Source organism: Callospermophilus lateralis, chromosome 1, assembly GCF_048772815.1.
Source record: "Callospermophilus lateralis isolate mCalLat2 chromosome 1, mCalLat2.hap1, whole genome shotgun sequence".
Taxonomy (NCBI): domain Eukaryota; kingdom Metazoa; phylum Chordata; class Mammalia; order Rodentia; family Sciuridae; genus Callospermophilus; species Callospermophilus lateralis.
The window spans coordinates 102130909-102158879 of NC_135305.1; the positions used below are offsets into that span (position 1 = coordinate 102130909).

At 45.8% G+C, this 27971-nt stretch overlaps 1 protein-coding gene across 1 annotated transcript in view; it reads right to left on the bottom strand.

Annotated features, from left to right (window-relative positions):
• The window catches only part of Tns3 (tensin 3), a 265870-nt gene extending 253415 nt beyond the window's left edge, over positions 1-12455 (bottom strand). The window contains exon 1 of the mRNA XM_076836877.2: positions 12403-12455. The gene's annotated coding sequence lies outside the window, so the exon portion shown is untranslated. The remainder of the gene's footprint in view (positions 1-12402) is intronic.
• Between the last annotated feature and the right edge of the window lie 15516 nt (positions 12456-27971).

The window sequence follows — 27971 nt, forward strand, 5'->3', positions numbered from 1 at the left end:
ATAGATGAATCAATTAAGAAAATGTGATACATACACACACACAATGGAGTTACTCAGCCACAAAGAAGAATAAAATTATGGCATTTGCTAATAAATGGATAGAAACAGAGAACATTATGCTAAGTGAAATAAACCAAACTCAAAAAGTCAAGGGTCAAAGGTTTTCTCCCAAAAGTGGAAGCTAAAGTGAAATAAGGTAAAAGGGATGGGATATCATAAAGATAGAGGGAAGATCAGTCAAATAGAAGGAGGAGATGCGGAAGGAGGGAAGATGTACGGGAAAGGGGAGAAAATGTGGAATGAATTTAACAAAATTACCCTATGTGCATGTATAAACATACCACAGTGAATTCCACCTTTACGTATATTGATGAAGTACCAACAAAAAATAAACACACAAATGAGCAAAAAGAAGATGAAGAAGAGAGGACAAGAGGAAGGAGATTCGCAGATGGAGAAGGGGAGGGGACAGCAGGTTCTGAAATGGAGTAAATGAAATTCCATGCACATAAGATTATGTCAAATGAACCTACTGTTATATATAAATATAATGCACTAATAAAAGAAAAAAAAAGTCTTCTTTTGAGTTCAATGCTCCTCCAAGGGGTGAATAACTGCAAATAAAATTAAAGCAACAGCATTGACCCTTAGTTTTTATGCAGGAGGAATCCTCACATGCACAATGTTACAGGTACAGTGAGGCTCACTGAGGTCCTTCCTATTGACCCTCATCGTATGACTTCAGAGGAGTAGGGGACTTTCCTAGGGTCACCTGGAGAACACACGGCAGAGGCAGGTGTAAGTGTCATCTTGTTGCTGCAAAGCCTGCTCCCCTAGGGGAAACAGGCCGGACCAGCAGTGCCCAAGCCCAGGCCCTCCTCTTATTTGCACAAAACCATCTGACACCATAGGAGATGGAAGATCTCATGTCCCCAGAGCACACGGGTCTGACGACAGGCAAAATACAGCGGAAACAACCTGTGTGAATAAATGAAAGGACAGGCAATAATTCCAGGGGTCACAGGGACGCAGGACAATAGAGATGACTCTCAGCCAAAAGTCTGTCAGCTCCACTCATTTGTCCAGCTCATCTTGGCACCAAAAACTGAAGCCCTAGTCTGTCTGGACCTCAGCTGGGCCGGTACTGAATTCAACACTGACAGGCCCCAGCTGGACACACACCAAGAGTCCTGGCCACAAACACCCACCCATCAGCACTAAGTGGCTTCGGAGCACATCCAGCCCCATCAGCATGCAGCTGGCCCTAGGTTGCTGGGTTTATTCGTGTGCATGGGCCCAGGGAGCCACAGCAGACAGAAGGGCTAAACCAGAATGTGAAGACCAGATTTAGGGGAACCATTCGTACCTCCCACCTGGCCTGCCTCTGACCAGCAGGGACAGGAATGCAGCCCCTTGGGGACTGACTACAGGCCCAGGAGAGGGGCCACCTCACTGTTAGGTGAGGCTTCACAGACCACCTCACAGACTTCCTGAAAAATCAAACAGGTTCCCAGATACCTGACCAACCAGAGCCAATGTGGGCTTGGTATATTCTAAAAGAGACACTAACAAGAATCATCTGCTCAAAAACTAGCCCCAAGCTAGGGATGCAGCTCAATGGCAGAGCCCTTGCTCAGCTTGCACTAGACCCTGAGTTCAATCCTCAGCAGTGCATTAAAAAACAAAACACTAAAATCACAACCCTAAGTTGAGGGATCATGCAGAGGAGTTTAGCTTTCACCCCAAGGGTTACAGGAAGTCATTACAGTCATTCATATGAAGACAGCACAGAAACACAGGAGTCACTCAGGATAGGGCAAAGGATTCAGGAAATCATCCACATGAAAATTACATACACACTACGCTACCAACACAGAACCACTGCAAACACCTAGACAAGAAGAGAAAAGTGATCCTGTGCTTTGGTACAATGAGAAGGGTGAGCCTTTTAAAAATGTAGAGCTTTACATTATTGGTAGGGCTGTATATTAGTAAAACCACCATGGAAATCAGTATGGAAGAGCCTCAAAAGAGTAGGCAGGGATTCACCATATGACCCAGCTACACCACTTCTCAGTATTTACTCTGAAGAATTAAAGTCATCTTACTGCAATGATACAAATGGCCAAACTATGGAACTAGCCCAGGTGCCCATCAACAGATGAATGGATGAAGAAAATGTGATATATCTACACAATGGAGTTTTATTCAGCCATGAAGACAAATGAAATTGTGGCCTTTGCAGGAAAATGAATGGAACTAGAGACCATCATATTAAACGAAATAAGTGAAACACAGAAGGTCAAGAGTCATCTGTTTTTTCTCATATGTGGAATCAAGAGAGAAAAAAGAAGGCGGGTGGATCTCCTAAAAAATCAAAGGGAGATCAGCAGAGGAAAGGGACCATAGAGAAGGATCAGAGAAGAGCTGAAGAGTGATAATGGTCAAATTATATTGCTATATTGTGCACATGTATGAATAAGTAACAACAAATTCCATCAATATGTACAACTATAGTGCACCAATTAAAAATGTGGAAAAAGTCTTGGCGCCATGGTGCACACCTGTAATCCCAGCGGCTTGGGAGCCTGAGACAGGAGGATCGCAAGTTCAAATCCACTCTCAGCAGCAGCAAGGCACTAAGCAACTCAGTGAGACCCTATCTCTAAATAAAATACAAAAAAAAAAAAAAAGTTCAAAATTAGAACTGGGGATGTGGCTCAGTGGTCAAGTGCCCCTGAGTTCAATTCCCAGTACTCAAAAAAAAGTGGAAAAAAGTTAAAAATAAATAAAAATGTAGAATCTTCATTCTTGTGGTTTTATTATCTCCATAACAAACAAAAGACCTTAAAAACATGGTGCACTCCCATTAATGACCTGTACTTTGGATTATTCTTTTTCAAATGGAGTGGGAGTTAAAAGAACAAGATCAATCAATTCTGTGTTGTCAGTTACTTATCTCAGTTAAATTTTTCATCAGCACAATCTGGCTAAAATCACAATCTGGCTTTCCAGTGGGAAATGAGAAAGGTCTCCAAAGGGTGCTCAAGGAATCCGAAGTGCACTGGCCAAACTTTGAGGAAATGAGGCTCGTGGTCTATCCCAATGCAGGCAGGACCTCCAGAGATGAGGCTACACAGTTTGAGTATATTCCAAAAAAGTTCACATGCTGGAATCTCATTCCTCTGTGTGACGGTGCAAAGAGCTGGTGGCCCCTTTAAGAAGTGAGGCCACAGGGAAGTGGTTAGGTCTTGGGGCAGCTGCCCTAGGAAGAGGCCATAGCTGTCATGGGAGTTCAACTCCTAAACTGCAACCTGGCTTCCAGTTTTAAGACGTGATCTCCTCTTTCCTGACCTGGTACCATCATTGTGATGGGACCTCCATTAGGGCCTCACCAAAGGCTGAACCAGTGGGACCGTTCCACCATGGCCATTTAGTCTCCAAAAGTGTAAATTAAATAAACCTCTTTTCTTTAAGCCAGTCATGGTGCCACATACCTATAATCCCATCTACTCAGGAGACTGAGGCAGGAGAATGGCAAATTTGAGGCCAGCCTCAGTAACTTAGGGAGGACGTGTCTCAAAATTAAAAAAAAAAAAAAAAAGATTAAAAAGTCTGGGGATATAATTCAGTGGTAAAGTGCTCCTAGGTTCAATCCTCAGTATCAAAATATAAAATTAAATTGAAAAATGAATCCTCTTTTCTTTAGAAAACTAGTCTGCCTCATGTATTTTGTTACAGTGACATAAAACCAACTAATAGGACCACCCATCTCCCCTTCCTTAGGAAAAGGGGTCAGGGCCCCAAGTACAGGAGCCCACTTTCCCAAACCCCATTCATTATTAAGCTAATAACTAACTGCCCTTTGTTGAGAACTAAGGGCAAGAGATAGCCGCCTTGCCTCTCCACAAGCCAGTGGATGACACTTACTAGCTTCACAGTTCTACAACAATCTCATAAAGTAACATTGTTCTTCTTTTATAGTCTGCACTCTTGGAAATTTTGGTGCAAACTGTCTAGACCTCTCACCCTAGGGATCCCTCACCTCCCCCTACCCTGGATCAGTGGGCATTGTTTTAGATCTTGCAGCATAATTGTTCCAAACTGCTCGGAAGGTTGTCCCAGGATCTATCTCAGTTTCCCTAACTAAAAGGGTAGAACACTCCATCTTGTATCTTTCTATTCCCCCTTTGCCTAGAGTAACAATCCCCTTTGTTACTCTAGGAACACACCAGGTAGTTGCTTTCCTGGGACCTGGGCCCTCATGGTCCCTCCCCCAGATGTCTCACCCATCCCACATCCCCCCAGGATTTACTCCCTCACTCTCTTCACCCCACCAGCCCCTTGGAAAGAAGGCCAAACCGCCCACCCATACAAAGCGGCCCTCTGCCCCCTCCTCAAGGGCCCCCACCAGTCCTGCCTGACTTAGAGCTGCGAATCATCCCGAGTGAATATAAGGATGCTTCTGCCTCCCTCCTCATTCCTCCAAATCTGACCAATTCTGCAAATGCCCCTGATGGAAAAGATGCCAGTAACTCTGGTCCAACATGTTCCAAGGGAGGAAAAAAAAGGAGAGCCTGTTTGTTGACATTCCTGACTTGGAATTGTGAATACATTCTTAGAGGCTAAAAATTAACCAGCATCAGCCACCAAGGGCGTTATGGCCATGCTCACCGCTGGTCCCAGCAAGCTTCTTGTACTGATCAGAAAAGCCGCCACACTCCAACTGCTCAGGGGCCGCCAGCGCCATTAACAGAGCCAAACCAGAGCAAGGCCAGGTTCTGTGTTGTTCCCTCCAAAAAGCAGCAGAGGAAACCCAGCGTAATTGCACTCATAGATCATAGGCTCTGGCATGTGGTTCCCAGACTGAACCATTTATCCAAATTAAAACCATTCTCCAGCAACAAAATCAGACCCTTTTAATTGAAAATAAAACCAAGCAGCCCCGAAGGCTTTTTTTTTTTTTTTAAATGAAAGACATTCTTCCTGCTTTCTCATTCCATTAATCACTGAGTTTACACAATCTGTCAAAATAGCTCGGTTAAGAAATCTCCCTCTCCCTTTTCCGCCAGGCCTGGTTTTTACCCTCTGGACACCAACCCAGCGGTGCTAGCAGAGACAGTAGGCAGACACCATGAAAATGTGAGAATCCAGTGAGCCCACTGTCTCAACAGTAATTTGAATATGTCGGGGAACCCCAAAGAGTTTGTGGTCACATCTGGATATCTGCCCAGAAGCAGGGACTTGCACACCGTGTTCACCAGAGCCAAAGGTGGAGGCTGCCCAGGTGTCCATCAACTGATGAACAGAGTAACAAAATGCAGCATATCCATAGGATGAAATATTATTCAGCTTTAAAAAGGAAGGAGATTCTGGCACATGCTACATGGGTGAACCTCAAGATATTAAGCCAAGTGAAATAAGCCAGTCACCAAAGGACAAACACTATATTGACTCCACTTTTATGAGGTCCATGGAGGTGTCAAAGTCATTAACACAGGAAGTTGAATGAGGGTTTACCAGAGGCTAGGATGAGATGGGAATGAGGACTTAAATGTTCAGTGAGTACAGTTATAGTTCTGCAATATGAAGAGAGTTCTGGAGATGCAGGGAGGAGATGGTGGTATAGCAATGTGAATATGCTTAAAGCAAACTGACCTATACAACCTAATTTGATTCAGATGTTAAATTTTACATTACTTGTAGCTTTCCACAATTAAAAAAAAAAAAATGTGTTCTTTGATACCAAACAACCTGCTAGAAATCTAAGAACATAACTAGATAGTATCTGCCCAAAGATCTATGTGTAGTGATAGACACATAACACAGATGATTGTGGACAAATACTTAAGCACAAGAACGTAAGTACCTCCACATTCTGTTCACCAGCAGTCCTGTTTATGCAGAGTTATTTGCAGATTGGGAAAGAGTCCTATTGCCACAGTGATTTTTAAGATGCAAGATACAAAATAATACAAACAGTATGATCTCAGCTTGGTAAATTCAAAAGCATAGAAAGCTAAACTTGTCGCCTCGGGTGTATCATGGTTTACATCTTAAATGCCTTCATCCCAAAGCTCTTGTATTGAAGGCTTGGATCCCAACTCATGGTACTATTGGGAGATGGTAGAAACTTTAAGGGATAGGGCTTAGGGAATTATGTCACTGGGGTGTGCCTTCTAGGGAATGCTGGGACCCAGATCCTTCCTCTTTCTCTTCCTGGTCACCATGAGGTGAGCAGCAGCCCTACCACCCTCTCCTGCTATTATGTTCTGTCCCACCACAGACCCAAAAGCTGTGGAGCCAACTGACCATGGAACCAAACAACTGAGACCATGATCCAAAACAAACTTCCTCTTCTTAGAAGTTGATTATCTCAGGTATTTTATCACATTGACAGAAAGCTGACTAACATGGAGGTGGAGGGTGAGATTTGAAAGACGTTATTCCTGCTTCCTTAGAATTTTTTTTTTTTTTGACCTTTTGCAAGCCTAAAATGAGCACCTATTACTATTTTGTAGAAAAAATAGTCAAAAAGCAAGTTCGCAAGCAAAGACACATTTGCTTCTTGAGAGCATCTGCTACTCCCTGAGTAAACAGATGACAACCCTGGCCTACCTCCTCCCACAGGACAAGAGGGAAACACATTCTTAACCAGCCTGGGGCCCCACCTGCCTCCCTGAGCACACAGCCCAGCCACCACATGTTTACAAAGTCTCTTTCCTCTGCCCCTGGCCACTGGACTCTGCAGGCCTTTCCAGAGGAGACAAACTGGAAACACCTGTCCCATCATTGGGACAAACTCATCTATCACTCTGGCCTCCCCTGTGTCATCTAGTCATCATCCCAGGCACTCCCCACCCCTCAGCTGTGAATCAGATAACACCTCCAAGAAGGGGGAAGTCTTCCTGGCAGCAGGCAAGGTGCTCTTCAGACCCCAGGGGTCAGGGGAATTCATCAGGACCAAAGCAGTACTGGGGCCGGAGCCAGCAAGCAGGGAGGGCTGCAGTCACACAAAGTAGCAGCACCCTGCTATAGTTCCCACCCCAAGCTCAGGATCCCCTGCAAGTGCATCCCAGGCTGTAGGTGAGGAATGACCAAAATCTCCCTGAACAAAGGTTAGATTTGCCCCAGGTTTGTGAGATGCCAGAGCCTGGACTATTTCATTGCCTCTCAGCCTGAACACACCTTTGATCTACCTCCAAAATGGCCAGTGGGGAGAGGGGTGAGCGCCCAGGGAAATCTCTAGGAAAGGTGAGGATTACAAAGTAGAGAGGAACGCCAGGACCAGGCCAAGGGAGGCCTTTGTTCTGGAAGGAATGTGCACAGACTCAGACACCCTGGCTAATGGCCCAGCATGGCCCCAGGGCCGTCAGGCTGGCCAGATGTGGGCCTGCGCAGTTTATTGTGCGGCCCTCAAGTGAGTGAAATGCTGCAAACTGCAGCTGTGCTCTAAGGTAATGGGGAGAACGTGGATTCCTGAACCCTCTGGTGGGAAATAACCAACTCCCAGGAGCCTGGAGTGGGCTGGGCTGTCCTGTAAAAAGAGAATCAACTGCAGACGGCCTTGAACGGCCCTGCCCACCAATTCCTCAGCAGTTTCTTTCTTTCACTCTTGCAACTTGTGCATGGGTGTATAAAAACCAACTAGTTATCATAGACATTTCATAAAATCTATACACAAGTGGCACCATGTCACACTATTGCTGCCAAGAAACCATGAAAGACGACACCCTTTGGTCCACCTGGAAAGGTCTCCTGGTGCTATGGGGTGTGACCTGGAAAGGGGGAGTGCTCATAATCATTAGCAGACGCCCTTGTTAAAACTTCCTGGGTGCCAGGCTTGGTGGTGCCTTTGTGTAATTCCAGAGACTTGCAAGCCTGAAGCAGGAGGATCACAATTTCAAGACCAGCCTCAGCAACTTAGCAAGACCCTGTCTCAAAATAAAAACTAAAAAGGACTGGGGATGTAGTTCAGTGGTAAAGCACACCTGGGTTCAAAATATCCAAAACCAAAAAGAAAGAAAGAAAAGAAAAAAACTTCCCGGGTGCTACTTGGGCAGTCAGAGTCAGGATTTCTGAGAGTATTCTAGCTCATTCCTCAGGACCACCAGAAAAGAAATATATATATATATATATATGAAGATAGAAGCCAGTCCTGGAAAGGGTGTATAAATGTGATTATCTCTCCAAAAAGAGAAGAGGAAGAGGAAGGGACGGCAACTTAACACACCATAATTAGAGCTGAGAGAGGAAGGAAGAGAAGAAAGACTGGTCTCAGTGTCCGAGGAAGCAGCTGGGGCTGGAGCCTGGCTGCAGAGGCTGGCGGATGCCCTGAGCTGGAGCCTGGGACTGCCCACTCAAGTAGGGGCAAGGTGGTTCTTTGAGAGGCTGGGCCATGAGTCAGTGACTAGGAAAATCCCTCCTCTCCCGCAAGGGCTCTAAGCACTGCAGGCCTGAATTCCAATTCAAGACTTGCTGTCCCAGGACATGGGCAGGTTGCTCAAGCTTGGCTCTTACAGAAAATGGAGACAATCAGGACAACTTTCATGGATGAGCAACAATCAGATCATGGATAGAAAACATCTCAAGCTGGCATGGCTACTCAAGCATTTTCGGAGGGCTTCTGGGGGCTTCCTGCCCAGTCCAGGGGGTGGAGACAAATACAGAGAGAACCTCTCCTTGGGTGGTCTCTCCAAGAAGCACACCTTGGCTTGATCAGGGAATGCTCTGAAGGAAAAAATTTTCTAGATCACCCATCTTTCATTCATTTTGCCAACTTAGAACAAAACTTATTATTTTAAAAAAATCAACAAAATTCTTTTTAAGAGTCTAGGGATAAACCAATTAAAACAAATTTTAAAAAAAAAAAGAGTATAGGGGTGGTTCTGATGAATATCAATTATCATCTCCTTCCCTGACACAATGGGGTATTCCAAGGGCTCCTAATTTGCACTGACCTTCACCCTTAAGCAAGATGTCTCTGATCATTGTTCACCTGTCTTTAGTGGTCTCCTCTCCAGAAAAAGTCCCCAGTGGAGACTTGGAGGTTTTCTAAGAGAACAGGAGCTGGACAGCAGGATGTACCTCAAGAAGAACACATCACATGGATATGTGGGATACCCCTGCACAAAAGACATTCCTGATATAGAGTTCAAACAGAAAGTTAAAGAAACTTGGAGATGCTGTTTTTTCACTTTTACAAGAAACGGGCATGGTGAAAATCAATATTCCTGCTCTTCAGCTGCACCCAAAGAACTGTGCATGGGACATGGACCTGGATAAGGAAAAAACCTGCTCCAGGATCCAAAATGCTTGCTGAATCTAAGAATGAACACATGTTCAATGGTATTTCCATGAGAGTGATTTTTATTGGTATTTTTTAAAATTTTTATTTATTTTTTGCAGCACTGGGGATCTAGCCCAGGGCCTTACACATGCTAGGCAAGTAAGTGCTCTACCACTGAGCTCCATTCCCAATCCATGGTGTTTTAAATATAGTGTACAACCTTTACAGCAAGACAGTAGGGTGTTTAAATACCAGTTCTACATGAAGATTCCTATGAAGATGAGGATGATGTCTGCTCTTGGCTTCACTATGAGGATTAAAAGAAATAATTGTGCTCTGATTTTTTTGAGCACTCTCACTAACTGTGATAAATAAAGTAGCTCTAAGTTAATCAAATGCTTACTTAACCAATTAACCAGATCTCCTTATTCTAGATCAACAGGGATAGCAGCAAAGGACTCTGGATTGTGTGGGCTCACCATCTGGACGGTACAGGTAAGCTGATGACCTCCCATCCAAGTGCTGCTTATCAGAGACCTACAGGAAGGAGCCAGGGGTTCCCAGGTCAGTGCACCTCCTGGAAAGCTTCAATCCAGACCCTATTAGTCCTCCTACCCAGTTTCTGCCTTGTAGAGCAGACCCATCAGTCTCCCCTGCAAAACAGGAGCCCCTTCCCTGAAAAGTCTACAGGAGAAGTCCAAAGGAACTCTTGAAGCACTCAGCTAGCAAATATCTCTGACCACTAAGTTCAGAAACCAGGTCACTGAGAGGGAACAGAGGCCTCCCCTGATTGTATGTAGGGAGTTTCCTCCAGGCTGATCCTAGAAAGGACCACAGCACACAAGAGTCAGAGGGCTGGGCTCATCCAGACCCCCTAATGATTCCAGGGCTTTAGAAATATGCTTGTTAATTTTCCTCATCTGTAAAATGGGTCCTGAAAAAAGAATCCTGCAGAGATAATGTTTTGTGATTGCCAGATAGAGGATCAGAAATCTTCCCCTTTGGCTTCTTCCACTCACTCTTCTGGCCTCATTGCCTTCTTCCCAGGTCATTGTTATCTCATGGGCAACACCTCCTGTAGCCCAGGAACATATTTTGACCCTGTGCCCTTTAGCTCTGGGGTCACACTCCCAAGTAACTCAATTTCAAAACATTAGGTGCCAGAGCAACACTTTGTAAAAAGCCAATCAATTTGCATTCAGGAGCATGCAGTTCCCTGAAGCTACTACTTTTTTCTACCTTCTTGGTGATATTTAAGGAAATAATTCAACTGCTGCTGCTGATAGTTTTGGCTGCCTCAGCTGAGCAAGGGCTGTCCAGACATGCATTAGAATCCAATTGTCAGACGTGCAGCAGCAGCCAGGAGAAGAGCCCCCAAACCCCACCGTCCTGTCCAGGAATTCTAGGCTACACCCCCACACTTCAACCTCTTCTGTTTGCATATCTCTAAAGTGGTATAATAACCCCAACTCCTTCCAGGGGTTGTCAATTCGGTAAAATGAAATAAGAGCATGCAAAGCATTTGGTAAATGCAAATAATCTTGCACCCTTTATTGCGCTCCTATTACTTTAGGAGGTCACCATTATTTTGCCTGAAGGTTGGCCTTTTCCTCCATAAGCTCTGGAGCACCCAGCTCTGCTGCAGCCCCCTCCCCCGCTCTGCGCAGGTCCGGCTCCGGCTGGGTACTGGCCTTGCCTCTTCCACCCTCCAGCTGCAGCCACTCCCCACCCCCTTCCTGGCCCTCAAGGCCTCAGCACAGAAAGGCCTTTCTTAATACATGTTGACTGATTTGCAAATATAACCTCACAGGCCCCAAATAGGTCGGAATCAAAATCGTACAGACAGGCAAATCTCATTCAAAAGGGAAAGAACTAAAGCACTTTAAAAAAGATTAAAAGGCACAGACCAAAAGCCACATGGAAACAGACCAAAATGTCAAAAGGGTTAGTTCTAAAGGGCTACTTGTTATTAACACAAGAGCTGATCTTCGTTCCTATTTTTCAGTATATTTTAAGAGCCCTCTATCACCATACATTCAAGAAGTTTAAAAAAATGAGAAAATAATCTCAGGAAATCAATGTGTGTGACCAGGCTGCGACAGACCCTGGGGATCTTCCCAAGCGGTTGGGACCACCATCGTTAATGGTCTCGGCTGGCCCCACACCCTGGAGAGCGCTTTTTGTTTTCCAATCACTTTGGAGAGTCCGGGTCACCTGCTGGCACTGTCTGAAGAATGCTAGAGAGCTACTGGTTCTCTTCCCGCCACACAAATTCTCAAATCGCATCAAGCAAACAACCCAAGGGCTCGCTGGTTAGAAAGCGGCACTGCATCTCAGAGATCCCAACGACCTGGGGACCCTCCTCCTCCCAGCTTGTCAGAGGTAGCGCCGCCGTGCCAGAAGGCGCATGTCACAGGTGGCCCCCGGACCCGGACACCACCCTCCTAGTTCTCGCTCCTTCAGAAGGAAGGAAAGGTGCAGAGGGACGCCCTGCCTCTTAAACACCAAAGGGAAAGGGAAAGAGACGCTTCGGGACACTTGCCTGCAAAGAGCGGGAGAAGGGTCCCGAGCTTCCCCATTGCAGCCCCAAGAAGCCGCTCTTCGCCGCGGAGTTCCAAGCGTGTCCCAGGGAGCGAAGTCCGCCCGGCGGCGACCGCGACAGTGCGGATCAGTCCCCGCCCGCGGTGCAGGGCGCCCAGGCGCCGCGGGCCCTGACCCAGCCGGCCGGCTTCCTACAACCCCAGCTTAGCCGGTCCGAACTCCCGACACCGGCCGAGCTGGCCTTCGCCACAGCTCTGTCCTTAGACGAAATCGTCTAAGCCCGGTCTTCTAACCGCCTCAAACCCCGTGACTGTGCGCCCCTAGTCTAGGACCCCATACGCCCTAGTCACGGTTCCTCTTGTCTCTGTCCCCGCGCCCCAAGTTGTCTCTGCGCCCAGCTCCTGATGCCTGCACGTCCCTGACTTGGCCCCAGCACCCTAGCGCCCCAGCTCCGGAACCCCGCGCGCCCAGAGCCGAGTCCCGGTGCCCAGGGCGCAGGAACCCGCCAGGGTCCGAAAACAAAGGGCGCGGTGGCGCGTGGCCGCGTCTCCCCTGCCTCCCGGCCCCAGTACCTGGGCGAGCCCGCGGCGCGGTCCGGCCAGGCGATGGCCGCAGCGAGGCTGGGAGCCGATCAGAGCGCGGGCGGGCCCGTCCTCCTGGCTGGCGGCCCGCGCCCGAGGCAGGGCCCCCTCGAGGCGGCGCGGGCAATCGCCACAGCCGACTCCCGGGGCCCGGCTGGTCACCTGGCCTCATCACCCTAACAATGTGGCGCGTTTCCATGATCTAGCCGCCTAGCTCACAGTTCCTAATGATGTGGACCCCTGGACCTTTCTTCCCTAGCAGGAGTGGGCAATGGGAATTATTAGATCCTCTGAACAGCCCAGGCTCTTATTATTCAGGAGGCTGGAAGGTTCTGGGTCGGTGGAAGCGCACCTGGGAAGGTGGGTTCTAGTCCTGGTACCCACAAAATCTGTTCATTCTTTCGTTGAGGGCTTGTAATCATTGTGCACACTCCGCACCCAGAGCAAGACCAACCTGGCCCTGCCGTCCTGTAGTTTACGGTCTAGTATGGTTGTGCATATGTAAAGCAGCACAGTCTTGACAAGAAAGCCCATGAAGATTTAGAAGTCCCCACAAGGTCCAGCTCATGGATTGAAGGGGTCAAGAAAGACTTTAAAAGCCACATGACTTTTTATAATGAACCAGGACAAAAGAGCAGGATTTAAGCAGGCCAGGGGCATACAAGAAAGAATTCCCAGGAGAGAGATTCTCAGAAGAGCAAAGGCCTACAGATTATCCATCCTCAAGATTCACATGGCCAGGTACTCAGCCTCTTAGTCTTAGTTTCCCCTTTGTGAAATATGGGAAATAGACACCTTGCCATTTAACAAAGATCTCTATAAAATTCATGCTCTTTTGCAGAAATTAGAAGTGCTGTTCCTGGAAGTCTCATTAACTTTTCCTGTACACAGTTCTTACACCTGGAAGTTCCAGGAAAACACCCCCCACCTTACTTCCTGTAAAAGAGGGGGTAGAGATTGCATCTGTCCAGTGAAGCAAAGGTCTTGGAATCTCACAGGAGCGTGGCGAGGGCTAGGTGTGAAGCAAAGATACCAAGAACTATTCCAGATTCACTAACAGAATGCTCTAGCCCATCCTAGGCTTCAGGTCATCCCTTACCCTTAGGGAAGCAGGAAAAAAAAAAAAAAAAAAAAAAAGTTTGTTGGGGATAGCGGAGAAGGGGTAAAAAACATCATCCTTAATAAGTGTGTTTTAAAAGTAGCCATCAGAAACACTGAGAACTTGGATCCAAAGTCTGTCCATCGCAGGATATAACAGGCAGCCAGCCCCACATTTCCTCTAGCACTGATTCTACTCCAAAGCCATGGAGGTAAAAGAGCAGCTTTGGGGGAAGACTTACCCCCTCAAGCTCTGGAAAGTAGTAGCACTGTTTCTCTTCCCCAAAGGAGCTGGCATTCATTTCTTGAAGTGCAGGCTTCTTGAGCTCTGGGCCCTGGACTTTAGGAAAGGAGGCAGACTTTTTCCCTATGGGGTAACCCCAGCCTGCCTTAAGGGCAGGCAGGGAAGAGGTCACAATCAACTGACCTAAAAACAGAGGCAAGGCCGGAACTATTAGGATCCCCTTAGTATAGATAAGAAAATGTGGTCTCAAATCCTAGGTAATTTGCCCAAGGTCACCCTGCTGGTTGGAGGTGGAGCCTGATAAGGATCCAAAACCATCCAGCCTTTAAGCTGTTCTCTCAGTTTCTGCCCAGGTGCCTGCTTGCGCCATCCTTCCTATCATCTTATTGAATCATTGCTTAAACATCTCTTCCACTGGGAGCCAACAGTGTGCTACCTAGCTTGCAGGATGTCTCAGTCCATGTTGGTCACTGAACCACTACAGGAATTTTAACTTCATAAGGTGTTAGGATGCCCATTTGCAGGAGCTAATACTGGTAAGTTTGCTCAGAACTAGGAAGACCATGCACTGGACAGTGGTGCATGCTTGTTATCCCAGTAACATAGAAAACTGAGGCAGTAGGATTGAAAGTTCAAGGCCAGCCTTGGCGACTTTAGCAAAACCCTGTCTTAAAATAAAAAAGAAAAATGGAATGTAGCTCACTGGTAGAGCTCTCCTGGATTCAGTCCGTAGTACCTGCACCCTGCCCCACAAAAAATAACTAGGAAGACCCTGTAGGACCACATACTGGGGTTCCCCCACCCTTCTGTCAGGCAGCCTCCCCTAAAATAGTCCTTCCTACCTCATTCCCTCATGCTGAGTTAACTAGGTGGGGCTGGGTACCCTGACTCTGTACCCTTATTTCTGAAACATCTGTGACTTGAATGACAGTTCATGCAATGTCTAACCTTTAAATTCCCCATTAATGTCCCTCCCCCCACCCCCAACCCTCCAAAAAAAAAAAAAAAAAAAAAAAACCTGTAACTGTTAATCCTGTGCACTCAGCAGCAGCTGTATAGCTGGTCCCTCAATTCCCTACACCTTGTCCAGAGGTAAGAGCAAGGAAGCCCTGGACCCATGGCCTGATCCTGACCCTTCTAGAACTACCCTGCACAGAGCCTTCTTAGGTTCAGGGCCTTCCCACTTCACAGCCTGCAATTCTGAGTTTCCAAGAACTTAAACAAAAACAGGGCATGAGCAATTATCTGAAAAAGAGATCATGCATTTTTTCCATCCTTAGCCCTCCAAAAATATCTCAAAGTTGAAAACAAAAGTGTTGAACCAATTTAGCTGAAGAAAGTTACCATCTGCCAAGAATGTTTCCTTGCTGCCAATACTCCCATTAGGGTAGGGGGTCTGGTCTGAGTAGGAGACACTGGCCAAGTCCTTCTTTCCTGAGCCTCTCTCTTCAGCTCATTCTTACTCCTCCCTAGTAGGAGTTCTAGAAGAGTTTTTGGAAGCTCATCACTGCTCTGAGGATTGTCTTTGCCATGACAAAATTCTGATAATTTTGTATTCCTGAATGATGACTTGGATATTTTTCTTAATGCTTTCCTCCTTCACCAAAAAAATAGTGTTTTCCAGCCTGGCACAGTGGTGCACAGCTATAATCCCAGTGGCCCTCGGGGCTGAGGTAGGAGGATCATGAGTTCAAAGCCAACTTCAGCAACTTAGCGAGGCTCTGAACAACTGAGCAAGATGCTCTCTAAATAATATGTGTGTGTGTGTGTGTGTGTATGTGTGTGTGTGTATATATATATTTTTTTTAAAGGCTAGGGATGTGGCTCAGTGGTTAAGTGCCCCTGGGATCAATCCCTGGTATTAAAAAAGAGAGAGAGAGAGAGAGAGTGTGTGTGTGTTTTCCAAAGACCTACTGAAAGGCAGAAAAAAATATACAAAACGCAATTACATTTGTCTGCCGTTCTATAAGGCAATTGGGATTTGGGTGTGAGCTCAGGCCTATGCTTTGCCTTAAGATTCAGAGTCCCCTGAGACTCTTATTAGACATTTTACATTGTCCTCTCTTCTTTCTCTTTTCCCAAACACAACTCAGTTTGGATTTTACAGTTGCCAGGTCCAGCTAGCACCTTTATTATATCCAGAACCTCTTGTCAATTTATGAAACTATGATGCCTGTCAAGGCTGATTGTGTCAACTTGACCTGCTAAGGGATGTCCAGGTTGCAAGTAATCATTATCTCTGGGCGGTGGCGAGGGTCTTTCTGGAAGAGATTGGCACTTGGATAGGTAGACTGAGCAAAGAGGATCACCCTCCCCAGTGTGAATGGACATCCTAAAATTCTGTGATGGCCTAGAGAGAACAAAAAATACAAAAGTAGAGCAAAGTCTCTCTCTTCTTGAGCTGGGTCATCACCCCCCATCCCACCCCTGGTGCTTAGACATCATGTGCTGGCTTCTCAGGTCTTCAGGCTTAAACTGAATTCCACCACTAGCTTTTCTGGGTCTCCAGGATGCAGATAGCAGATGGTGGGACTTCTCAGCCTCCATAATCACTTGGGCCGATTTCATAATAAACCTCAGAGATTTCCAGATTAGTTCTATTTCTCTGGAAAACCCTCCCTAATATGGTACTTTGTTTCCCCCCACAGAATGCACTCACACACCAACTTCTACAGATGTGAGTCCTAGGAACCCCCTGAACAGATGCAATTTCAGGATCTTACTGTCACAGCTATTTCCCGGGGAAGTGGGCTCTGAGATGCAAAGGACCAGGCCCTGTGCATGACATACACCTTCATAGAGCCCTCACTCTGGGAATCCCAAGGCCCCCTGCTTCTGGAATCACTGAACTGAGAAAGCAGAGCCTAAATGAAATTAGTCATGCTGAGTAGATCTGAGATCCCAGTATCTTCCTGTTGGAGGAGACCTCAACCTCCACCCTCAAGGCTAGATGTCTCTTGTCATTATCGTGATGGATGCTCACTGGACCTTGGCTTGACCACTTCCAATTATGAGGATCACCTGGCTCTATGAAAGTCAGCCCATTGGCAGGCTGGATGGAGGGGTGGCTCTGCTGGGTAGGAAGGACTTTCTGAGAGAGTTATGATACTGTGATGAGGTCACCACCCTTCTCCCCAAGATCTCTGGAGCAGCTGCCTGAAAATAGAGTTGGCAAGGCAGGCAGTCCTAGAGAGAATGTGGTGGAGAAGGGGCTGATTGCAAGTGCCAAACAAGGACCCCTGCAGAGCATGGTGTGTGCACAAGGGGCAGTTCCTGAGCCCATGCAAGCAGGGTGAGGAAGCAGTCAGAAGGAATAGGACAGGAGAAAAGAACCAGGAGGAGGGGCTGGGAATGTAGGTCAGTGGTAGAGTGCTTGCCTAGCATGCATGAGCTCCTGGTTCAGTCTGCAGTCCAGTAAGAAAAGAATAGCAGGAGGTAAGCACCCATGGGAAGCTGCTTGAAGTCCAGGCTGAACATTTAGAAGCCTGGGACAGAATAAATGTGAAGGAAGGGGCCAGATAGTAAATGATTAAGCTTGGCCTTTTGAATTCAGGTAGATTGGAGCCACACCACAATGACCTCTGATTTTTTTTTTTTAATTTCTATTATTTATTGATTGATTTTGGTGCTAGGGATTAAACCCAGGATCTTATGCATTCTTCACTGCCAAGAACACACTCTTTCAGTGAGCCATAGCACTAGCCAGGCCTCAATTTTCTTTCTTTCTTTCTTTCTTTTTTTTTTTAATTTTTTTTATTTTTTAGTTGTCAATGGATCTTTTACTTATTTCTATGCAGTGCTGAGGATTGAACCCAGGGCCTCACACATGCCAGGCAAGTGATCTACCACTGAGCCACGACTCCAGCCCCTCAGTTTTCTAATCTGTAAAATGAGGTTGTTAAAACTCAAGGCACAGCCAGGGACAGTGGCACACACCTGTAATCCCAGCAATCTGGGAGGTTGAGGCAGGAGGATCACAAGTTCAAGGCCAGTCTCAGCAACTTAGTGAGACCCTATATCAAAAATAAAAAATAAAAAAATCCCAGCTAGTGGGAATGTAGCTCGGTGGAAAAGTGTTCCTGGGTTCAATCCCAAGTACCAGGAAAAGAAAAAACAAACAAACAAAAAATCCTAAGTCACATGATTTTGATGGGAACTGGATAAGTTGAGACCCTGAAGCCCTTCGCACTATGCCTAATGTAGAAAGGGAACCCAGCCAACCTTGGACTATGGCCCTGTTTAGGAGGTGCTGTTGGTCCCTGTGGGCCTTGGAGATGGGTCAGAAGTGGGAATGTTACCAAAAAATTCTTGGACCCTGCTTGGTAAGGGAGAGAACCCTTAAAAGATTTTTTTTTTTTCCTTCCAGTGTGATTAAACCAAAGTTGAACATCAATAGCACAAACAGTGGCCAAACATCAACAGCACAATTCAGTGGCCAAACAATAAAGAAGCTGGAACCCATCCCTCCAATCAACTTTCCAACTCAGTGTTGAGAAGTCACAGATAGAGTAGTGGAAATGAGGGGAGTGAATAGGCTGTCGAAGGAGGAATATTTCCGTCTTTTCCTGGAATAGGCAGAGACTTCTCGGAACATGGTGACATCTGTTCTTCTTCTTTATGAGGTCTGGTGTTTCTGATGGTCATGGTGGCCAGTGTGTGTGCCGTTTAGTATGGCAACGTGACACTTGATCACTCTGGCAGCCATCTCAGATCCAATCAGTTTTGGCCAGCCCACCTGAAGAGGGACTTCTGGCCTTCAAGCATCTTGTCCTCAAAGAAAAGCAAGATGAGGGTGGGGTAGAAACACAGCTGGGTCAGGTAGGCAGTACTCTGGGTAACTTTGGTTGTGGTCTGAAATGACCATGGGCCTTACAGGACCATTTGCTATTGAAAAATGAATTCTGGTGTCCGGGATCCCAGAAGCTGCATCTTCCCCACCCCCATCACTGACCCTGTGCCCAAGCACTTGCAATGCCCTCCCACCCAGAGTTGGCAGGGGATTCTGGTTCTGTTCTGACAGGAATGCAGTCAGTGTGCTGACTATACTTCCCTTCATTCTGTGGCTAAGTTTTCCTCACACACACCCAGACCTAAAAATATTCCTTCAATCAAACATTATCGCTTAGCTTCATCCAGATCATATCTTCCCACTTCATTCAAAGAAAATTACAAGGACTCAACTCCTGGGTTTTCCTGGGTGGAATCCCAAAACTTTTTCTACCATGGCCAGACTTAGTCGGAGATGTGCTGAGTCCAAACCTCCAGCCTGGTACCCAGCTGGGAAAGGCTGGGTAGAGGCAATGAGCAATTGGGATGGCCTGTAGGCCCTTCCCTGACCTCAGGCACTGGACCTCTTGTTATTCTGGGTCTTGAGGCTCTACAGCCTTCCTGTGCTGAGAAATTGTGTGGACCCACCACAAAGGCAGCCTGCCTCACCCTTTCTTTGTGCTGCCAGTAGGGCTCTCCGTCCACATGTCCACAGCTTTGTCTTCTTCACCTAAGTGTGAGCCCCCGGGATGCACAACCTGGGGTCAGGCAGCTTACCTGGGTGTGAAATGTCACAGCAGCCTATTTATTTGCTGTGTGGCTTTGGCACATGTTGATTAACCTCCGTGCTAATTAAGCTCAGTTTATTTTAATAAAAAAAAAAAAAATGAGGGGGCCAATAGAACCAATCCTAATCAGGCTTTTGTGAATAAAATGTCCATCATTGCAAATGACTTCCTATCTAAAACAGTGCTCAGCCCTGTGCAAATGCTATGGCCAGTGACTCTGTCCCACCTCATTGCCTTACCCCTGAGCACAACAGCCTGTCAACTAAGGGCTGTGGAAGAAAAAAGAACCGCAAAGTTGTCTCCTCAACAAAAAAGAAGTTTCACTTGACTTGACACTGAGGAAACCTTTCTCACCTCCCCAGCTCCTCAAGAAAAACCTCCTGCCTCAGGTGCAGAATTCCAAACCTAAAATAAATTTGGGGGAGGGGACTCAATGTTTAGATTTTGGAGCTCAGATCCTTTAAATTCCAGGGCTGGGTCCAGGAATGTGCTCTAAGAAGAGGTTCTCCATGTTTTTGTAATTACCACCTGAGAAAAGAAATATGTCTATACTTAAGAAGAGTGCTTTGTTATCCTGAAGCTCTCATTATTAACCTGAGCCTCTCTACTATTTAAAGACTGTCTTTCATTGGGGAAAAATAAATTTGTGGATTTTAAACTAGTTCAAGAATTTAGTTGAGCATATTCCTGGCAGTTCTAAGGGAAGTATTCCGATCTGCTGCTGAATACCTTGACTGGGCCAAGTTCTGTGAGGTCCCAGCTCAGGCTTCACTAAGGGGCCAGTTCCCCTGCTCTGCAGGACCCCTCCATACACATAGGGTGGGGGGTGTTGGGCACAAACCTTTGGAGACTGAACAGATTTTTACAATCTGAGAGGCAATTGAAAGTACTAAACACAAGACAGGGTGTTGTGTTTCAAAGAGATTTTAAAGGAAGGTCACTTTCTACATACTGGGCATGAGCGTTTTTCCCATGCATGATCCAGCGGAACTGCCGCTGCTCCAGCCTGACCACACTAACTCATGTGACCCGCATTTCTCCTCTCTAGTATCTGCCTCAGTATATCTTCAAGTTAAAAGCCAGAATGAGTGCAGTTGTCCTGCTCAGAGACTGCCAAATATTACCCAAGAAACCCCAGCTCCCTGGAACAGATTACTTAAGAATTGTATTTTTACCATCTTGTTAAACATAGCTTCACTCCAACATGACCATTGCCAGCTTTTATACTCTGAAAACCCCAAATTAAAGCCCCCTCACCATGTCTGTATAGACCCTCAAGCTCCTGGGAGGAATGTCATTGATTGGGAGACTGGAGGTCGGTAAGTTGCTGCTGTTGGAATTGCTGTTTTTTTTTAGCAGCATTCATTTTTATTTTTAAATAAGTCAATAAATAATCCAGCCCCATTACTATTTTCTGTCCACTTTTGAATTCTTCAGAGTCCAGTGTGAAGAAATATAGCAGTTAATGGTGCCCTCATTTTAAACACACTTTCCCTTCCCCAAACCAAAGCCCCAGTTAAAAAAAAAAAAAAAAAAACAGTAAATATTTCCTAAGAGCCAGGTACCTGCCAAGTACACATCACAATTCACAGCAGATGAAGCCTGACCTTGCCATTGGTTACCAGAGCAAGCAGAGCCAACACAAAGGAATCCAAATCCAACAGGTCCCAGCAACACAGCTCTGGAGCACCTGAGCTCCCCATGGATGATTAAATTGCTGCTATGGGATTCCTACAAGTCCTGTTCAAGCCATTGTATGGTCTCAAAGTTTAAAATAAGTCTTCCTTCCTGTTCTTGCAGGCTTCATGTTTCATTTTAAGTAGAGAATTCCCATGGAAAGACCCAGAAAGTGATAATGACAATCTCAAACTTGCTATGGTTTGCCTGTTCAGCAAAACTTTCTTTCCTTCCTTCCTTCCTTCCTTCCTTCCTTCCTTCCTTCCTTCCTTCCTTTCTTTCTTTCTTTCTTGGTACCAGGGATTAAACCCAGGGTCACTTTGCCACTAAGCCACATCCCCAACCCAAGACTGTCTTAATATTGCTAGGGATGTAGCTCAGTGGTAGAGCACTTGCCTAGCAAGTGCAAGGCCCTGGTTCCATTCTCAGCATGGAAGCGGGGAAAAGAGTCTTTTTTAAATCTTACCCACCAGAACCAAACCGACAGATGAATTAGCCACCACAGTTGCCCACAGCTTTTCCCCTCCCTGACTCCCCAGAAAACTCTCAACTACTCTCAGTGTGAGAAGAAGAGTTCTGAATTGAATAAACATTTATATATAAGGAAGGGCAATTTGTCTTTCCAATAGTGGAGTTCTTGTATGTATTAGTTTGGTTGATTGAAATATTTCATTTTTAAAAAGTCTGCAAACCACGAATTTACAGGTGAAATAAGTGGGGGGTCATAGGACAGGTGACTTGTCAGAGGCGGGCTCTGAATTCTTTTTCCAGGTCCTTCCTCTATGCCAGGCTCTTTCCTGAGGAGATTTCTCTACTTGGGCTTAGTCCTGTGAATTTACCATGCATGCCACTGTTGTGCATTAACAGCAGCTAGATAGTATGAAATCTTAGAGTCACTTTTGAGTGTCCCACTCTGAAGGATGTAGTGTCAACTCCTACAGGTATTCATCTAAGGAAAACTGCTCTTGAGCCTTTTGGTGGCTGCCTAAAAGCATTGACTGAAATAAAAAAGAGAAAGTAGTCTTAATATGGTACTGAATGGTCTCAATTTTAACTTCCACCCTCCGGGTGAAGGGCAAGAGGTGAAGATGAGTTCCCTCTGAAATTTTACCTTGGTTTAACAACTAATTTATTGAGCACTAAAATCAATGCCAATCTCGTTGCCCAACCCTAGGATTATGATTTACATGGAATAGTGTGTGGGTGCTGCCTTCCCCTCCCTGGGACAGTGGGGCCGCCAGCCCTGCCTGAAGATACCTGCGTAAGCATGTTTGTTGTGTATGTAAAGATGATTCACACCAATGCCTGCCCGAGAGACCATCTGTCAGTGGTCTCATAAGGGAGGAGTCTTAGGGAGATATGAAGGGAGGCACAGAGTGTCCCAAAGGAGAAGGTGGCCAACACTGAAAGAGGTTTTAGGTAGGTCCCTGTGGAGATGGTGATGAATGAGCTGCCTTTTGAGACCTCTGCCAAAATAAGTTTTGCTCACAGTCTGTGATTTGGCACCAGCTGGTTCAAAACCCCAGGAAGCTTCCCACCACCAAGAAGCCATTTGGGGACGAACTCAGGCCGGTCCTAGGTCAGATTCTGTGCAGTATGCAATGGAAAAACAAAGCTGGATTTCCAGGAGCACTGGCAACCATCTCCTTTGGTCCTGAAGTCTGCTTTCTTAAACCCTGTTTGGGGCATAGGCTCGGTGATTGATAAGCAAAGCCACCAGGACAGAGTCAAACAGAGAACTGGGCAATGCCAGGCAGAGACTCGGGGACTCACAGGCACAGAGAGTGGGAATCAAGCAGACAGAGCCTCACTTAAGACAGGAGTTGCCAATTGCCCCAGAAACAAGGCAGGAATAGAGATTGAAAAGTGAGGCCCAGAGCCAGGTGGGATTGTTGGGAAGTGGGCTAGACACCTGGGCAGCCACATAGACTTCCTAAGTAGACTCCTTCAGCACACCAGACTGCCTGTGACCTCCAGGAGTACACAGGTCTGTCCTCTGATACCTTCGCTTCTGAACTGAACCACCTCCCCTGGTTTCCATCTGGCTCTCCAAAGAATGAGAGGATTTCCTGCTGTGGACCTTATATGGATCTTTGATGAAACAAAGGCTAGTATTCAATCCCAAGAAGGTTATTAGAGGGACCACCTGAGATTCAGGAGCAAAGATGTTCATGGTTTCTAATTATGAAGAATGTAACAATCGGTAAACATTTCCCGAGGACATAAAACCGGTGGGGAGCAGTCTGTACTTTTTCAAGGTATTAACTCATTTATCTTCTTAATAACCTACTGCGGTTTCTATAATGGTGTTCCCTCCAAAATGCATGTTGAAACTTAACCTCCAAGCCGAAATATTGGGAGGTGATTGAGTCACGTGAGAGCTCCTCCCTTGTGAATGGGATTAGGTGCCCTTGTAAGAAGGCTTGACAGGAGTTCATCCTCCTTTTTCACCTTCTGCTTGTGAAGACACAGCATTCGTTCTTTCTGGAGGATGCAGCAACAAGGTACCATCTTGGAAGCAAAGATCAGCCCATCACTAGACAGTGAACCTACTGGTACTTTGTCTTAGATGCTGAGCGCTCTGGAACCATGAGAGAACAGAGGTCTATTCTTGTCTGTCTCAGGTATTTTTCTTTAGCAGCACTAATGGGCTAAGACATAGCCCTTTGAGATAGCTACTGCTGTTCTCTATGTCTCACCGTGGGAGTCGGGGGACTGAACTCAGTCTTCATGTAATTGAAATGGTAAGCACCCTTCAAAGAATCTTCTTATTGCAAGATTTTGCTCAGACTATTGAAATTTATGCAGAAACAACACACTTACATAAAAACATGCTTAGAAACAGGAAAGGTGCTAGCAGTGATAACCAGGATTTTCCCTGAGAGGTGAGATTATAATTAATTTTTTTTGTGTGTGCTAGGAATGAAACCCAGGAGTGCCTAACCATTGTGTCACATCCCCAGCCCTTTTTTATATTTTATTTTGAGACAGTTGCTCAGGGCCTCACTAAGTTGCTGAAGCTGGCTTTGAACTCATGATCCTCCTGCCTCAGCCTCCCCAGCTGCTGGGATTATAGGTGTGCACTTTCTCTGTGTCTGGCCTAGTTGTTCATTTTATGTTAGGCTTTTCTTTGTTTCCTAGTATTACAATATGGGCTTATATTAGTTTCATAATATGAAAAAAAATTTTGACTTTTTTTTTGGTACCAGGGATTGAACTCAGGGACACTTGACCACTGAGTCACATCCCCAGCCCTATTTTGTATTTCATTTAGAGACAGGGTCTCAGTGAGTTGCTTAGCGCCTCACAGTTAATGAGGCTGGCTTTGAACTTGTGATTCTCCAGTCTCAGCCTCCCAAGCCACTGGGATTATAGGCATGTGCCACTGTGCCTGGCTTGAGAATGTTCTTATGTGATATATTTTTGTAGCATTGGACCCCTTAGCTTCTGAGCCCTGTACCATGAGGGTCACAGAAGAGCTGCTCTGAATTTTGCAACTTTGCATCCCTGTGAAACCTTCTCCAACTCCTACTTGTCTTAACTATGGGTCATGTTTTCAAGCAAAACAGATTTCATTTCTCCAAACAAGTGACATGAAGCAGCTTTTTCACCCTGGTCAACTCTTGCCACATAGTTGGGATGCCAAATTTCTTTCAAATACCGTGGAAAGTCCCAAAGACCAGCCTAGATGTCAACCTCTAAGTAAATAATTTCTCTTGCCAACATTCCTTTCTGGGGTGAGCCTTCCAGCTTCTTCATGGTAATTAGTCTGTACCTCTGCACAGTGTCAGGCCCTGTGGTAAACAATGCTCCTCCATATGTGTTTTAAAAGACCCAGACTCTGAGCCCCCCGATAGCATCCTCACCATGTGTTTGAGAAGTGCCATTTATTATAAATAATAAACTACTGAAGTAATGGAGTAGCAAAGTCAAAGTGATTTCAGCAATGCGGTTCTTATTCCCTTGGTGCTTTGGTGCATGTGCTTGGACAGTGCACACGTGAATCAGCGGATTCACCCTGAAGCATGGGAGCCCTCTACCATGGTTGTTATAGTGGATAGAAAGATGGAGAATTTCAACTATTAAATGTAACATTGAAGATGCAGCCTATTCTGTCCAGCATTTTAACTGCAAGAACATGGCATTAGATGATTCGATTGACCAGATGACTCAGTGTCGCTTTGCTTGCATAGACTGGCTGGTTCAGTGAATTCAAGGTACTTTAATAAAACAAAGGAGAGCCCATTCTTTCAGGGGTCTGTGAACTGTGGGTAGGGCTGGTCAAAGTTTTGAAAATGAAGAGGACTCTGTGAGGATAGAGGAAGACCCAGAAGGTAAGAGGAGAAGCACCTAGAACAGCACAGTGAGTAGGCTGGTCAGCATGCTTTCTGCTGGATTTTCGTCCCCTGGCTGAATGACCAGGGATTGGTCTGTGCCACAGTCTCCATTGATCATAGTTGTGGTGGTCTGATTGTCACTACCTGTGGGTAAATTGTGTCTCTGATTAAGGCAGGGACAACCAGGCTAGAATTTCTCCTTATGTTTCAATTGCTTATTAACTTTTAAAATTTATAAATAGTATTTTTTTTTCTTTTTGTGGTCCTAAGGATTAAACCCAGGGATATTCTACCACAAAATAAAATCACCAACAATTTTTATCTTATTTATTTTTGATACTAATGATTGAACCTAGGGGCACTTTACCACTAAGCCACATCCCAAGCCCTATGTATTTTTTGAGAGAAGGTCTCACAAGTTGCTTAGGGCCTTGCTAAATTGCTGAGTCTGGCCTCAAACTTCAGATCCCCCTGCCTCAGCCTCCCTAGTCACTGGGATTATAGGCATGAGACAACACGTCCAGCAACCCTTTTTATTTATTTTTTGGGGGTATTGGGGATTGAATTTAGAGGCACTCCGTCACTGAGCCATGTCTCCAGCCCTATTTTGTATTTTCTTTATAGATAGGGTCTCTCCGAGTTGCTTAGTGCCTCGCTTTTGCTGAGGCTGGCTTTGAACTTGACATCCTTCTGTCCCAGTCTTCTGAGTTGCTGGGACTAGAGGTGTGCACCACTGTGCCCATCAAACCTTTCTATTTTTAATTAATTAATTTTTGGTGCTGGAATTGAGTCCATGGGGGCTTAACCACTGAGCTATATCCCCAGCCCCCACCCCCACCCTATTTTGCTTTCTGCTGTTTTTCTTTTTACTTGAGGGGGGAGGTTGCTAAGTTGCTTTAGGGCTTCACTAAGTTGCTGAGGTGGGCCTTGAACTTACAATCCTCCTGCCTCAGTTTCCTGAGTTGCTGGGATTATAGATATGTGCCACACACCCAGCCTTTATTTTAATTTTGAGACAGGATCTTGCCAGATTGCCCAGGAAAGCCACAAACTTTTAATCCTCCTGCTGCAGCCTCCTTGGTAACTACAAGTCTGTGCCATCCCAAATGGCTATGAGTAGTATCATTCTTATTATTGTTATTTATTTTTGCAGTGCTGGGATGGAACCCAGGGCCTCGAACATGGTAGGAAAGAACTTACCAATGAGCCACATTACCAGCCCAATCGTATTTATGAAGAAAAAGAAATTTGGACTGTTGCAGTGGGCTGAGCTCACTACTAGCACTTCATGTTTGTAGTTTGCAAGGATGCATAATAAAGTACCCCTTACTGGATGGCTACAATAACAGACATTTATTCTCCCAGAGTTCTGCAAGCTCAGGATCAAGGTGCAGGCAGGGCTGGTAGCTCTGGAGGCCTCTTTCCTTGGCTTATGCTTAAGTAGCCATCTCCTCCCTGTGTGCTCACATAGTCTTTATGTTATAATCTCCTCTTGTTTTACTGGACACCAGTCAGATTGAGTTAAGGCCCACCCTAATGGCCTAATTTAACCTCAATTACCTCTTTAAAGATCTTATCTCAAATTTAGTCACGTACTGAACTACTAGAGTTTGAGTTTTAACCTTCAAATTTGGGGGACAAAGCTCAGAAATTACTTGTCTTTGAGGTCCTGGAACCAAGAGGATCTAACCTGAATCTGGTCCATAGAGTGACTCCCTCTGAGGGATGTGTTTCCTGATTCTGTGATCTTGAGTGATGTCATTGATATCTTGACCCTAAGCACAGGGTCCTTGAGGAAGGTCCTCAGCTTTCCAGATTATCTACAGACGATCTGCCCTGAATAGGAAAACCAGATCCACTGAGTCTGTGCAAAGTGTTTTCCTGGCTGCCTAGTAGGCGATGGGCGCGGGGTATGTGTGTGTGTGGGGGGGCGTGGGATATCATCCTTAGGATAGTTACATGCAGAGAGCAATGGATCTGTCTCTGCCAGGGCAAAGGTGCGTCCAGTTTGCACTCTCCCACAGAGGTCAGGAAGTAGCTCTATGGCAGGTGAGCAGGTCTGAAGATGGAATCATGTTCTGATATCTAGGGGGGCATGTGTTACAGTTCAAATATGTCCCCTAGAGTTCACATGTTAGAATTGTAAACCCCCAGTTCATGTGTTACTGGTTTGGAGATGAGATCTTTGGGAGGTAATTAGGATTAGATGAGGTCAGGGGTGGGACCCCCATGATGGCTTGAGTAGCTTCATGAATAGAGAGTAGACTGGAGCTATAGCTCAGTGCTCAGTCTATCCTGTGCTGGGTCTCGGTTCAATTTCCAGTACAAAGAAAGAGACCTGAGCACATTTGCTCTGTTGCTGTCTCACCATGTTATACCCTCTGCCATGTTCTGATACAACACAAAGGCACTCACCAGATGCTGGCACTGATGTTCTTAGAATTCCTAGGCTTCAGAGTGATGAACCAAATAAACCTCTCTTCCTTGTTTGTACTTTGGGGTACTGAGGATTGAACAATTTGTATTTTTGTGGTACTGGGTACACTAGCACAGAATTACATCCTCAGACCCTTTTATTTTTTATTTTGGGAAGGTCTTGAACAGTTGCTAAGGCTGGCCTCAAACTTTTGATCCTGCTGCCTCAAGCTC